General features: G+C 39.6%; 1 long non-coding RNA gene across 2 annotated transcripts in view; it reads right to left on the reverse strand.

Annotated features, from left to right (window-relative positions):
• Window positions 1-4,451: 4,451 nt before the first annotated feature.
• Window positions 4,452-15,280, reverse strand: part of LOC112545477 (uncharacterized) — a 48,059-nt gene continuing 37,230 nt past the window's right edge. For both annotated transcript variants that reach the window (XR_012906743.2, XR_016350497.1), the window contains exons 2-4: window positions 6,742-6,860; window positions 6,242-6,336; window positions 4,452-4,572 (exon numbers count right to left, since the gene is read on the reverse strand). This is a non-coding gene — a long non-coding RNA (uncharacterized LOC112545477). The remainder of the gene's footprint in view (window positions 4,573-6,241; window positions 6,337-6,741; window positions 6,861-15,280) is intronic.

A 15,280-nucleotide genomic window follows, 5' to 3' on the forward strand; every position in this document is an offset into this window, starting at 1 on the left:
TGGTGCATCTAAATCTGTGCTGGGGCCAAAGAAAAGGAAACACCAAGATAGGCTTGATGAGAACCATGAGGACAGCTCCAAACTCCTAAGCAACCAGCAGAAAGCATTGCTAAATGGCAGAATGAAGTCATTTCTGTCTCAAACAAGGGTATGTTTTAGGACAAGGCCCAGACCGAACTAAAGAGAATGCAGGATGAGTGGTGGGAAAGGAAAGCTGCAGAAGTATGGCATTATTACACAGCTACAAACACCTCAAAGATATTTGACTCCCTCAGAGCTTGCACAGCCCCCCTGAAGTTGGCAAATGGTGCAACCTTCATCAAAGACAAGAAGGGAATCATAGAGATGGGCTGAACACTTCAACAGTTTATTCGCAGACCATCTGCAATATACCAAGCTGACGGTAGCCAACTGAAAAGAGGTAGATATTGATTTCCTCTGCATAGCAGTGATAATGTTGGTCTGCATGACACTCAAATATTTGATCTAAAGAAAGTCAATAGAATTGTCAAGTGTTCTGAGTGGAAACCATATGAATGTTCATATTGGCTCTGAAAGACACCACAGACTTCAACACAGTTTAGATCAAATCTAGTGAGAACAAAAATTGCATAAATGAGCCTTGGTACTGTTAACCCTAAATGATGTACCTGACAACTGCAAGCTGTGCTAGGAACACATAAACTATTTCACCTGCTCAAGAGATCATAGAATCATAGAATACTAGGACTGGAAGGGACCTCGAGAGGTCATCGAGTCCAGTCCCCTGCCCTCATGGCAGGACTAAATACTGTCTAGACCATCCCTGATACACATTTATCTAATCTACTCTTAAATATCTCCACAGATGGAGATTCCACAACCTCCCTGGGCAATTTATTCCAGTGTTTGACTACCCTGACAGTTAGGAACTTTAACCTAATGTCCAACCTAAACCTCCCTTGCTGCAGTTTAAGCCCATTGCTTCTTGTTCTATCCCCAGAGGCCAAGATGAACAAGTTTTCTCCTTCCTCCTTATGACACCCTTTTAGATATCTGAAAACTGCTATCATATCCCCCCTCAATCTTCTCTTTTCTAAACTAAACAAACCTAATTCCTTCAACCTTCCCTCATAGGTCATGTTCTCTAGACTTTTAATCATTCTTGTTGCTCTTCTCTGGACCCTCTCCAATTTCTCCACATCTTTCTTGAAATGCGGTGCCCAGAACTGAACACAATACTCCAATTGAGGCCTAACCAGCGCAGAGTAGAGCGGAAGAATGACTTCTCGTGTCTTGCTCACAACACACCTGTTAATGCATCCCAGAATCATGTTTGCTTTCTTTGCAACAGCATCACACTGCTGACTCATATTCAACTTGTGGTCCACTAAACCTCTAGATCCCTTTCTGCCGTACTCCTTCCCAGACAGTCACTTCCTATTCTGTATGTATGAAACTGATTGTTCCTTCCTAAGTGGAGCACTTTGCATTTGTCTTTATTAAACTTCATCCTATTTACCTCAGACCATTTCTCCAATTTGTCCAGCTCATTTTGAATTATGACCTTATCCTGCAGATTAGTTGCAACCCCTCCCAGCTTGGTATCATCTGCAAACTTAATAAGCGTACTTTCTATACCAATATCTAAATCGTTGATGAAGATATTGAACAGAGCTGGTCCCAAAACAGACCCCTGCAGAACTTCACTTGTTATGCCTTTCCAGCAGGATTGTGAACCATTAATAACTACTCTCTGAGTATGGTTATCCAGCCAGTTATGCACCCACCTTATTGTAGCCCCATCTAAGTTGTATTTACCTAGTTTATCGATAAGAATATCATGCAAGACCATATCAAATGCCTTACTAAAGTCTAGATGCTGAGAAACAAAAGTCTGCATTAAGGAGACAACATTTTACTTAAAAATCTCTGAACTAACTAAGACGTATAATAACTTGGTTATAATTTTCCATGTAATAAGAAAAACTTCCTCTAAGATCTGTTAGAGGGAAGTGGTGGATGCCCCATTATTTGAAATTTTTAAAGCACTGGAGGATATGCCCTAGTGGTAGGGAAACTGTTTTGGCCAGGTACTTGTTCAACAACTGACGGGTATGTCTACACTGCCACCCTAATTCGAACTAGGGTGGCTAATGTAGGCATTCGAACTTGCAAATGAAGCCCGGGATTTAAATATCCCGGGCTTCATTTGCATGTTCCTGGGTGGCGCCATTTTTAAATGCCCCGTAGTTCAAACTACCTGCCCGCGGCTACATGTGGCATGGACTAGGTAGTTCGAATTAAAGCTCCTAATTCAAACTACCGTTAAACCTCCTTGCAGGAGGCCTTCATTTGCAAGTTCAAATGCCTACATTAGCCATCCTAGTTCGAACTAGGATGGCAGTGTAAACATACCCAAAGAGATCTCAGAGGGGTCACCGTGATAGTCTGTAACTTCAAAAACAAGAAGTGGTCCTGGGGCACATTAGAGACTAACAAAAATATGTAGAATCATGACCTCTCGTGGGCAAAACCCACTTCATCAGATGAGATTCGCCAACTTTCTTCTTCATTCGCTTTGCTCTGAAATGCTGTTGAAAGTGACACCAAGATTTTCCATTCATAATTTAGTTAGAAACATAAGATGCAACTAGCATAGTTAAATAGATCAAGGAAAAAGAAGTGAGGATTTTGCTTTGTTTGTGTTTTTAACAGGAAAGTCACTGTGCATGGTTTAACAGAATACTCCCGATCACAAGGAGATCCGTGATGCAGAGTTGGATTGACTCTTAAAGAGCCAAGAGTAGAAATAATATCACTGTATTGTTTACACTTTAACAGAAAGAGGAACAGGTGGCCTCATTCACATCTGGATTTTAAAAACCACAACAATCAGACTGAGAGGTTTATTTAAATAATTAAAGTTTTTTTTTATAAAACATCAGTTAACAGTAGCATCCATCCTGAGCTCTGTACTGTCTTTACAAGACATCCAATTCACAGTCCACAAACTAAAATAATTTTTACAGATTAAATCTATGGCCATTTCCCCCACATTCATAAGTAAATCCAGCTTCATAACATGCCAATAAAGCATGCCAATGAATAATCCCGACTAACCCCATCTTCCAAATGCCCAGGAAAAAAATGTGACCTTTGTAATGAGTCAATAGGTTTAACAAATGTGAGATTTGGTGGACTAAAGGGGAGAGAGGGAGGCATACTGTAGTGGATGGGCCCACATGGAAAATGCCCTGCTGGCAACACTCTCTCTTGTATGTTGAAATACCCTGCTGCTCTCCACATAGCAGCTTTACCACATGAGGAGGGAGCTGTGTTTCAAGTTATTTAGGCGCAAATTATTTTGAGCAGTAATCATCAGCAATGCTTATATCTTGAATTCTCCTTAAAAGCCCCCATTGTGAAGCTACTAGTGTTATGTTTTGGGTCAATCTACTGTATTTTTAAGAGAGTGTGTATGTGAGCGAGCGAGCGAGCGAGTCTGTCCTTCCATCTGTTCGTTTGCTCAAACACTCCTTCTAAATGGTAAGAGCTAAGATGATCCAATTTCATGTGAAGTTTCTTCTTATCATAACTGAAAGCAAAGTCAGGGTTTGGTTGTTCCAGGACAATGTCTGGAAAGCACTTGTTTTTCATAACACAGAAAAGGAGGCCACTGCTAGCAGGGACAGTTATTCTGTCTAATGACCACAGGACGGGAGGGGGCAGCAAGGGTCTAGAGATGAGGACCAGAACTATTGGGGCAGTAGGGAGCAGGAGAAGTAAGCTTCCCACCCACCCCTAGCCAGTGCAGTCCCCGCTGCGGCCAATACCAGGGAGCTGCCACTTGGTCCCCACTGCAGCCAGCCCCAAGGAGCTGCCACCCAAGAAGTATGGCCCCTCTGTGGCCAAATCCAGGGAGCTGCTGCCTGGGAAATGACCCCCACTGTGGCCAACCCCAGAGAACTGCTGCCTAGGAAGCACGACCCCCACTGTGGCCAGTCCTGGGGAACCACCACCCAGGCAACATAGCCCCTGTCCCTGGTGGCTCCTGCACCCCTCAAAACCTCTGCCCCTTGCCCTCAGTCCCTCCTTAACCAACCCTGAGTCCTGCACTCCCCTGCACATACAGTCACTTGCCCTGAGCCCCCTCACACTCTCAAACCCTCACTCCTGCCCCTCCCACACCCAAGGCCCCTTCCCTGAGACCCCTTCATCCCCAAGTCCCTGCTGAAGGAGCAAGCAATGCCTGATAAATCTTCCAGTCAATTATAAAGATAAAAGTAAAAAAAAATAGATCCTTATTAGTCCATATGAAAATATATATATATATATATATATATATATATATATATATATATATATATATATTTCTCATGGAGAAGTGAAGGATCATTGCCAGAGACGGGCAAGCTTCAAAAGGTTTAAAGGTTTGAATAAACGCTTAAAAATACGGATACTTATCTGTACCTCATTGGTCTGCAAAATTGGTCTGTGACTCTCAGAAGGGTGTGTTTTCCTATGAGGGTTCCCATTACTTCCTGCTTTTTGCCAGCCTTTCATGTGGTGTGTCAGCCTTCAGCTTCTGCCCTTAACCAGAACAAAGGTACAGAGGTAATTAAAATAATAAAGGATAGAAAGCTAAGCAAGCCTCCAATAATATTGAATATAGGTTTAGAGAGCCAGCTCAGCATGATGGTTTTTAGTCTGTACAGACCATTCCTACTATGTAGCACTTGAGCTTGGGTTATCTGGTTCTTTTTGAAACAGAAAACAATTTGTTTTAATCACTTGAATTTAACCAGAAGTAAAATGTTCTTCTGCCAGTAAAAAAAAAAAAACCCTCATAAGTTCTTAGGTTATGTGACCTTTTCAAATCTCCAAATGGATCTAATGGTTTTGCATCTCTTGGAATTCCAAAACATGCCCCTCGATTACTCATCAGTCAGAGCTCTGAAGTGAACCATAAAGCATAGCAATTCATTGAAGAAGTGGCCTTCTGACCAAGAGTAAAACATATGGGTGATGTGTAACAAAGATTTCCAGCAGGGAAAAACCCAGTAGAGGTGACATAAGCCCCGTATGGGTAACCCTTAAACTTCTTAAGGTTGCAAGAGGCAGGGACAACCCACCAAACTCAGAAATAGATCTAGAACGTGATCACACAAAGCCCACTCCATTAGTGTTCTGATTCACAGTTTGGGTCCCCGAAACTCTCAAAGATGTACAATGGGTCTCTAAATACTCTGGTTCAAGCCATTATAAAAACAGAAATAATCTATAAACTGTAGTTCCCAGTCCAAGTTCAAAATGTTTAAAAAAGTGTTGGAAATTCAAGTCTTTGGCTCAGATTCAATCGTCCAACCTAATTCTATAGAGCACATAAGCACATACTTAAATGTTTCACTGAAATAAAGGTTCTAAAGGCAATGGAGTACGAACAGTCATCTGGACTGTTGTTCACTAGGAAATAAAAAATTACTAGTAACAAGTGATTCTCTAAAAGGTTCATGTTGGAAATCATAAAATTGCATTTCTGAACTTTGCCAATCTTATTTAGTCCAACATTTGCAGGAAGACAGATTCACCATCAAGGTTTCAAATACTTCCTGGATTCTCCTGGATTCTAAATGCTAAAGGAATAATCTTTTTCATACTACAGTAATTTAATGTTTCTGCTTTGCCTGCCAACAATTTGAAAGTGCACAAGTGTGTAAAAACAGTAACTACAAGTGACCGTATGGTATGGAGCCAAGTACATACAGACATGCATACTAATTTATATTTCCTTAACATTTTAAACCCCTGTAGTACAATGATGGAGGGGAAAGACTCAGGAACATGAGGAGAGTTAAAATAAGAAAAAGGAGAGGTCCAATTATTAATCTTATTCATGGTCTCCTAGTTCAGTCATATCCTCCAAAGTGAGAGACACAGATATATAGTCTGGGAATTTTTCCAGATTTCTTTTTAAGGAAATGAAATGCTCAACACTGGTTGCACTAAAAAAAGATATTTTTGGTTCTCCACAATACCATTAGCAGAGCTGAGTATGGGTTCTGAATACATACTTGGAGGTTGTACAACAGTGCAGCTATGCTTTGTAGAGCTAGAAGAACTGTCATCACCATACTATCTATTTTACACATTGCAAACAACTATATCATGTAATGTATCACTTTGCCACAGAATCCAGTCCTTTGCCCATGTCTTGCTGCAGAGTTGCACTCCAGTATCTTTTTTAAACGTTTTCACTCACCAGGGGTGTGAAAATAATCTTGAAAATGTAAATAAGTTGCAAACGGTGTCAGTGAGATGTGAATGATCTCATTCCTTTCATTGTGTTGTTGAAACCTAAAGACAACAAATTCAGTATCAACATTAACTATTTCAGTGCTTCGCATCGTTGCAGCAGCTGCAATTAGTTGATGTGCATATACCCCAATCCTAAACTGCCTCTCTCATGTCTCTCCAACAGCCAAAATTCTTAATTGTCCTTTGCTCAGTTGCCAAAACCTCCAACTTTCCCCAGCATAACTTCTATGCTATAGCTATGCAACATCAACATGTTCATAAATGTGACACATTAAAAAACTTCCCTGAATTTCTAGTGTTCCCCTCTAAAGTGCCACAGAATTCAGGGATCTTGCTATAGAAATTAGATCCAGTTTGCAGCAGAGTAGATGGAGTTGAAATACTTATTATACATAAATTAATCAAGTAAAAAATATGAACAGGCCAGGCACAACATACACTCACCCCAAAAAATACCACTCCACCAAGCTGAATGGGTGAATAGACTCTTGCAAGGTTCAATTAACATAGGCGATGCTGGAAATATCTTTTATCGGTGTTGCTTCAAAATCACTTTGTAAATCCTATTTAAAATAAAATATACACACATAATATAGTGCAATGCTACATGCCATGATATAGAAACACCTGTTGAGCTCGCAGTCAGATAGCGCAGACTTAAATTTAAGCATAAGTCTTTCCATGGACAGCAGGTATGCAATTTCTGTCTCCACAGAAATGTAAATAGATGGCAGAAAGTCCCAATAAGTCAGAATTTGACATTCTTAGGAGAATATAAGGTCTTAAGCAATTGCTGATAAGCCTGGTTCAGAATTGGCTTGCATTTAATTAAAAAAAATGTCAACCATACAAAATATTGTGGTATTTCTGTTGTATGCCTCCATCTTTAAAATAAACATTTTGTGAATAGGATTGTTACAAATATGCAATGCAAACCCTATTCTGAATCTATTCTATCCCCTCCTTGATAATAATATTTCTCTGTCATAACCACATTACAGCAGCAAATGTCCATGCATACACATGATACATTGGGACTATTCAGCATTGGCTTCCCTTACCAATTCAGCATGTGTCTCATTTCACTATATTGAGAGGATTGTATGCTCTTGTGTTAGATGATTATTTTTATCTTTATCTTGTGTGCTTGCTTGTTTGTTTGTTTATTTAGGCAGTTGCCATGTTGTAACCATGACAAATAGCTTAGAAGATGCCATGCTCTGGAGTATGTTCTCCTTGAGCAGCTTTGGGATCTCTCAGGCAATCTTTTGTCTGTTGAAGCAAAATGCAGGACAATGTAGCACTTTAAAGACTAACAAGATGGTTTATTAGATGATGAGCTTTCGTGGGCCAGACCCACTTCCTCAGATCAAATAGTGGAAGAAAGTAATCACAACCATATATACCAAAGGATACAATTAAAAAAAAAATGAAGGATGTCTGAAATGAAGGATGTCTGTGGCATCCTTCATTTCTGCACTTGAATCATGTCTCCATCATCTCGGGGTTTATTCTTCAGTGGAAACGTGTGCATCACTCATATGAACACTATGCATCTGCCAAAGTCTTTGTGGATCTACTCTGGGGCTGTTTTTGAGCCAGGCTGCTGATGGAGCTGGCTGGTTTGTCCTGCTAAGTACTTCTTGCCTTTTAATTTGCTTATAATTAGCTCTATGTGATGTGTTTTGAGAATGAGGCTCTGAGCAAACCCCTCAGAGGATATCAGATGGGAAAAGATCTTTTGCAAGGTTGCTGCAAATGGCCATAGGGGTTGTTAACATAAATTTACACTGTTGTTAGGGAGAGGCCTGCATGCTGTTTTTCTTAAGCATAAGATTTTTCTTGAGAAAAGTCCTTAGGCTTTGTTAGTGAGGAGGTGGGGAGAAGTGTACATGATCTCTGTGTTGTTGCCTTCAAACAGTGTGTTGTGGGCTATTTTTTGGTTGATTGGTTGGTGGAGAAGAGGGGAGGCAAGAGATTAACCTTAGTGATGACACTGAAGCAACTACACAAATTATGTGTAACACTGAAGCTTCATATGTATTCAGGAACCTACCTTGGTGCTGATACAGCATTATTTTCAAAGTTACGACACCATGCACGTTTAAAACTCCAAATGGAAGCCGTTCCCTATGCTTAGCCTGTGAGATAAATGTGAGAGATTTGTTTCTAGTCTGAGCAGGTAATATGAAGACAGCATACCTTACTGAAGTTTCAGAAATCCCTTTCAAAGAATGGTTTACATTTGGATGTACATGATAAGTTTGTGTTTGCATTGGTAAGTCACGCGTATTCTTGGTAATGAATAATAATATATTATAATTAGTATTGTGACTATGGTATTATTTAGTTCAGAAGTCAATCTGTCTGCAAATCATTGCACTTTCCAAATCTAAGTCAGTTACTTCACCTCCCATAAAACCTAAATTAAATTGTTAATTTAGATTTTACAATGCCTCTTTGGGACAGGGATGGGCTTTTCTTTACACGTGTACAGCACCTAGCACAATGGGGCCCTGATTCTGACTGCTAGAAGGCTACCCCAATGCAAATGGTGAACACACCCAATAAAAGGCGGTATTAATTGAACCAGCAGTTAGCTGTAGAAAACGATGGGGATCCACAGTTAGAGAGAGATGCTGAGGCACATCAGCAAGTGCATTCAGACCATGAAATAGATGTAACCTTGTGCTATGGGGAGCATCTCGGTTGTGTTTCATATGTATTCTTCACAGCCCTTACAAGGGATAGTTCCAGTGTAGGAACAAAAAAACAGCCTTGCTCCAAGGGTATTGTATGTAAAGATTAACAGTGTCAAATGGTGACAGGACTATCGTAAATTCCTTGCACACAAAACTAAGATGTTAAATCCTATCTCTATAACTTCTGTTCCTCTCAATGCGAAATTCAGAAGGTGTTGAATGGAAGTGATCACAGAAAGTAGTAGCTTGATTGATAAAGTCCCTATCTGGTCATTTACGATCTGGCTGAAGGAGAAGCGGCTTTTGCCAGACAGAAAAGCAATTAATCTGCAAACAAGCCAAGGAACAGCAGGGCTGTGCATTGGAGTCTCAGGCTGCTGGGAGCTCATGAGAGGAGATAAGACCGCAGCCTGCTATTTATTGTACATTTTAATTAAGTGCTTGTTAACGGCAGTTATCTTAACAGTCATAAAATTACTGTTGTAATGCATTTTGTTTGAGGGGGAAAAAATGGAGGGAGCCGAAGGACTTTATGAAAGCAGTCACAGATTGCTTTCACTTTAAATCAAAGAATAAATTCTGAAGAGGAGGGATGTTGCAATGATCTAAGCCGAGCCACTAATGGTTATTTAATGTGGCCATCAGTGTTTGTAAGTCCCTAGCATACGGAACGTACACAATAGCCTCCAAACCCTCTTTAACACTTATTTGAGATGACAGGAAAAATGAAACCGTTTGTGCTTTCAATGGAAAAGCAATCATTGGTACATTATATTCTGCTTGCCCTATCATGCTAATGCATGGTAAAAATGTCACCAAATGTATTTAAGGACCTGATGGAGTGTTGCCGTTTGATTCCTGTTACTGGGCTGATTAATAAAAATCTTCAATTTGTATGTAAATGCAGTGGGGTTTCATATCATCCACATACCTGCACCTGGAGAAAATAATAAACTGAACTTTAATGCAGCAATTATAAGCATTTATGGAACTCTTTAAAGAGGCTGCTGCCTCCCCTGACCATCAAGATGAGATATTCACAGAGGAATATTACTGATGCTCAGACAAGCAGGGCTGCAGATGGTCCCCAGTGCAAATGCTGCCAATGCAGATTAACTCACTGACTCATACTCACTTTGGTACAACAATGTAAGCTACTTCTTATTAGACAAAAGTGTCATATTTCCCCCTCCCTCCGAAATCAGATCAAATTGAACTGTACTTTGGGGTGGGAAGAGGGTGGTGATTAACATTTCAAATGAGTTTTGTTTGCATCATTTACACTTTTCCTGACATCATTTAATTCCCCTCTGAATATGTTCCCATGACAACATCATCACCATAGATAAAAATTGCATTGATACAACAGAAGCTTTTCAAGATACATGACAACAGCTGTTTGTTTGTTTGTTTAATCCCTCTAATGATGTTCAGCCTTTAACCAATGACCCCCAATGGTCGATCCTTAATAAAACAAAGTGTGTAGCTATTTGCATTTTCACAGCTGGATATTGGAAACGGTTGTGGTTTGGGTACTAATGGAATAATAAGTTCATGTATTGGATATGGTCATGTGGAGGAATACATTAGAGCACGGATAGATATTTGGTTTGATGTATGCTCATGCACAGTCTCTGCGTACATAGCAATTTGTGGTTAAGTATGCACCTAGCATAGATGTTCGTAGTTACTGTAAACATTTATGGAGCTATATTTTCACATTTCAGTGTATGTGTACAAAGATGAGAAACAAATATACTAAACATATTAACCTTCTAAGACCCAACATAGAATAATTAATTTATCTCATTTCATCACTATATTCTTATTAGAGTGTAATTCTTAACCAATACAAGGTTAGTGACTGGTTTTCCTGTTCCAAAAAATGTAATATTCTTCATAGATGATCTCCACAAGATATAATTAATGACTGTTAAAGACTAGTCAAAGTTGTACTTCTTATATACTCTGATAAGTTTTTGACTTTTACCATTCACAGATCAGCTTTCTCTTTATAGGGAACCGCTGTTTTTACTCTGCTTTTCATGATCCAAAATCAAAACATTCTCTTTATAAAAAGGCACTATTTTTTAAAATAAACTTTCATGTAAAGGATCTAGTTTTTTTAAATCCTTTTTTAAACCAGTCTCTCATTTTGTGGGTACAACTCACTGCAGTGTTAAACACAGCATTTAACCATCTATACCTCCATGATTTCACCCAAAAATCTGGCAGATGGATGATGAAATTTCCACCTGAAAAACTGGAGGCCAGGTTGAGACCACCTTTTTAAAATGTGCAGCCCATTTTTAAATTTCTCTTTCTCTTGTCAATAAAAATTTAAATTGATTTCAATGCGAGAAGGAGCAGTCCTTGGTCTACCATATGCATGTATATTTCAGTCATCTATCAGACATATATGCATGCACTGTCCCGATGCCTTTAAGTCAGTGGGAGGCGACCTGCAGCCCGATGGCCTCATGCAGCCTATCATGCTATTATCTGTGGCCAAGAGACATTTTGTTTACTGTTGCCCATATGCATGGTTGCCAGATTCCACTGGTTTCTGAGCAGGTAGGGTGTTTTTCCTACCAGTATTATTAAAGTGACATACATGTAAAGCAAGAACATGTGAATTAAGGTGTGTGCTGATTGTACACACTCCCTCCGCATCCAACCAAAAAACTGCTACAGTTCAGTCGGTGCATCCCACAAATTCTAGGCATGCAAGCAATGTTAGCAAAACAACCCTATCTCAGGAGACCATCCTGGTTATGACAATTTTGCAGGCCACTGAGATGACGAAGGACCATTCATGAGGCCCACTCACTAGCCTAGGTTGCCCATTGATGCTTAAGTATTGCTCATCATCATAACCTAAAAAGTACATCGACCACCAGATTTTTGCTCATTTTGGGGCATGCTATTTTAAAAGGAGGTAATATCACAGAATTGCCCTTTCCACACTGGTAGCTTGTAAAAGTTCTTACTAAAAACCATCACCTATGAGCATAGTTCTAGCCACACAGTACTTAAGATGGCAATAGTTGTGGGGACGGAAACATCTCTAAACCCCTCTGTTCTTTTGATTTTTTTTTCAAAAGAATGTGATTGCAGTGTGGACGTGAATCAAGTTTTTTCGGAAAACCAGCCATTTTTCTGAAAAAAAAAAACCTCTGTAGTGTAGACATACCCTGGGAGAGATAATTCGTCTATCATAGACGTTTAAACCAAGGAGATGCCAGTTTTTATTCTTTATTTGCCAGCTATCAATCAACAGCTGGATTTTGTTTGTTCTCCTAGCTAACAAGTACAAATTCGCAGAGTCAATGATAACACAACCTTGCAATGATAACAATAGCTGTGTTTTAACAAGATGGAGCCACAGTCGTGGAGAACACAAGGGGCACATCTATTTCTAAGTAGGTATGCCAGATTATAGAAGGAAACAACTACTGGGCTACGTCTACACTGGCCCCTTTTCCGGAAGGGGCATGTTAATTTCAGCCATCGCAATAGGGAAATCCGCGGGGGATTTAAATATCCCCCACGGCATTTAAATAAAAATGTCCGCCGCTTTTTTCCGGCTTTTCTAAAACTGGCCCCGATCCTCCGGAAAAAGCGCCCTTTTCCGGAGGATCTTATTCCCTGGTGCTTTGCTGAACGCTGGGGGTGCACGTTTTGCTGGCCTCCTCTTGATTACCAGTTCCTGAATTAGACTAAAAATATACACAGGCTTTCCCAATATTATTTTTGCAAGTAAGCAGTCACTGTAGTGGCCAGAGAATGGGGCTATGTCTAGACTGCAGGCTTCTTTCGGAAGAAGCTTTTCAGGAAGAAATCTTCTGAAAAAACTTCTTCCAAAAGACAGCATCCACACAGAAAAATGCATCAAAAAAGCAATCTGCTTTTTCAAAAGATAGCACCCACACTGACTATCTCGCATTTAAGCTGTGATTACTATGGATGGAGTGGCCACCAGGGCATATGCACTGTTTCTTCTTTCCTCTTCTTTCAAAAGAACTCCCTCTTCCCCATCCACACACACACTGTTTTCTGAAAGAGCTCTTTTGGAAAAATGCTTCTTCATAGAAAGAAGTTTACCAATGTCAAGAAAAACCCCTCTGTTCTTTTGATTTTTTTTTCAAAAGAATGTGATTGCAGTGTGGACGTGAATCAAGTTTTTTCGGAAAACCAGCCATTTTTCTGAAAAAAAACCCTCTGTAGTGTAGACATACCCTGGGAGAGATAATTCGGCCCCTTAACACATATACATAAATCCACAATAATTTAGTCAAAGTAGTGTAACTATTTTTGTTTAGACAAGGCTTCTGTACTCCCTAATTCTCTTTTGGAGGAGGCTGCTTTTGTGATTTGGATGTTTTATATATCACATTACAGCACTCTGAATGACTTGAAGTCAGGGAGTGGTACTTTAAAATATCCCGTCTTATTTTAGCTTAAAGGACCAGTAGAAGAGAGAAATGGCCTTTAAAAAAAAAAACCTAGTCATTAGAAGTGCTTGCCGACTTCCCCATAAAGCTTTCTTTTACCATTGTGACCTTAATGAGAATGTTTCCCTTGAGACTTGTGGAGAGTTTTATGAGACAGCAGCAACAGTAGAACATGAGAAACCACCATGGCAACATTTTAAAAAAATCAGTAAAAGAAAGGCAATTTAAAAATACAAAAGATCTCCAGGAAAAGAATCCCAATACAAACTTTTAAGATAGCCACATTCTAATATCTTTGCATTTTTATTTACTTTAGTTAAGATACTTCGTTAGCTGACGAACTGCTACTTTGTGACATTTGTGGGCATAGCGGGTTAGTATTGAACTCTATGTAGGATAACTCTTGGTTCAACTTCTCTTACATGTTGTACTCCTGGAGCTACCACTTTTATGGGGGGAAGATGCATCTCACATTGTATGTGTCTAAAAAAACTAAAGCCCCAGTTCATAGAGGTATTTTAAATCCATGCCTAACTTTAAACAGGAGAGTAAGCCCCTTGACACTGACTGACAATTTATCTGCCTAAAAGTTAAGCATAAGCTTATGTATATTGCTAAATCAGGATCTAAAATATTGTAACATCGGGGATATCCAAAGGAACGAGTGTGACATACTGTGAAACAATGGTTGCTTAAGCCAGAGCCCTAGTGCTGTGACAGGCAGTCCCAGCGGCTGTGTCCAGACTCAGGGTTTTTTTCCGAAAAAGTAGCCTTTTTCCGAAAAAACTTCACCTGCGTCTAGACTGCAGCCACGTTCTTTCGAAATTAAATCGAAAGAACGCGGCTTTTCTTTCGACGGTGGTAAACCTCATTTTACGAGGAAGAACGCCTTTTTTCGAAAGTGCTCTTTCGAAAAAAGGCGTTCTTGAATACAAACAGGGGTTTTTCAAAAGAGAGCATCCAGACTGCCTTTCGAAAAAGCGGCTTGCTTTTTCGAAAGTTCCGCTTGCAGTCTAGATGCTCTTTTTCGAAAGAGGCTTTTTCAAAAGTATCTTTCGAAAAAGCCTCTTTCGAAAGAGGCTTGCAGTCTAGACATAGCCAACCAGCTGAAGAACATTTGGGAGAAATCCTGAGGAAGTTAATGGCAGTTTAGTATTTCACATTTTGGGCAAGTCCTCACTTTAGAAAAACAAAATGCAAAATGGGGAATCCTCTAGCTCAGGTTAAAATTCTAGTGAAGACAAGGAAGTTTAATTTTAATAAAATTAGCAGGTTGAGTTAAATACAATAGGAGAGGCTGTGGATTATATCTACCTGTTAGCTTATGTTATTATAACAGCCTATTTTCACTAGGATTTTCACTAGACATAGATATAACCAGATAAGACACCTTCTCCTACTCCTCCCCTTTTTTCAAATGAAGAATGTCCTCATTTTCAATTTTCACACCCCCAGTCTGTCTTAAACCATACTTATCGTCAATCCAGCAGTGGTAGAAAAAAAAGAAGTACAGTACGTTTCAATAGGATCATGAACATAAAACTTTTTTTTTCTCTTAGTTTTGTTCCAGGCCATGTGGCAGCCTCAGCACTACAAAATAGCAGATATTGCACCGATGCATACAACACATCGATATTTTGAGTATTTCCATATTAAAACTGCTCTTCAGCACAACTAAATTTTGAAATCTGTCATGTTAAAATTGTAGAGACATTTTTGTTGTTTTTTAATTGTCTATCTTAGTTTGCTTAGAAGTAAAACCATATTTGATGGAAAAGGAGGGAAATTCTCAGCTTATCAGAGATCTGGGGGTGAAACTGGATCAGT

Source organism: Pelodiscus sinensis, chromosome 12 (assembly GCF_052426305.1).
Source record: "Pelodiscus sinensis isolate ZL-2025 chromosome 12, ASM5242630v1, whole genome shotgun sequence".
NCBI lineage: Eukaryota > Metazoa > Chordata > Testudines > Trionychidae > Pelodiscus > Pelodiscus sinensis.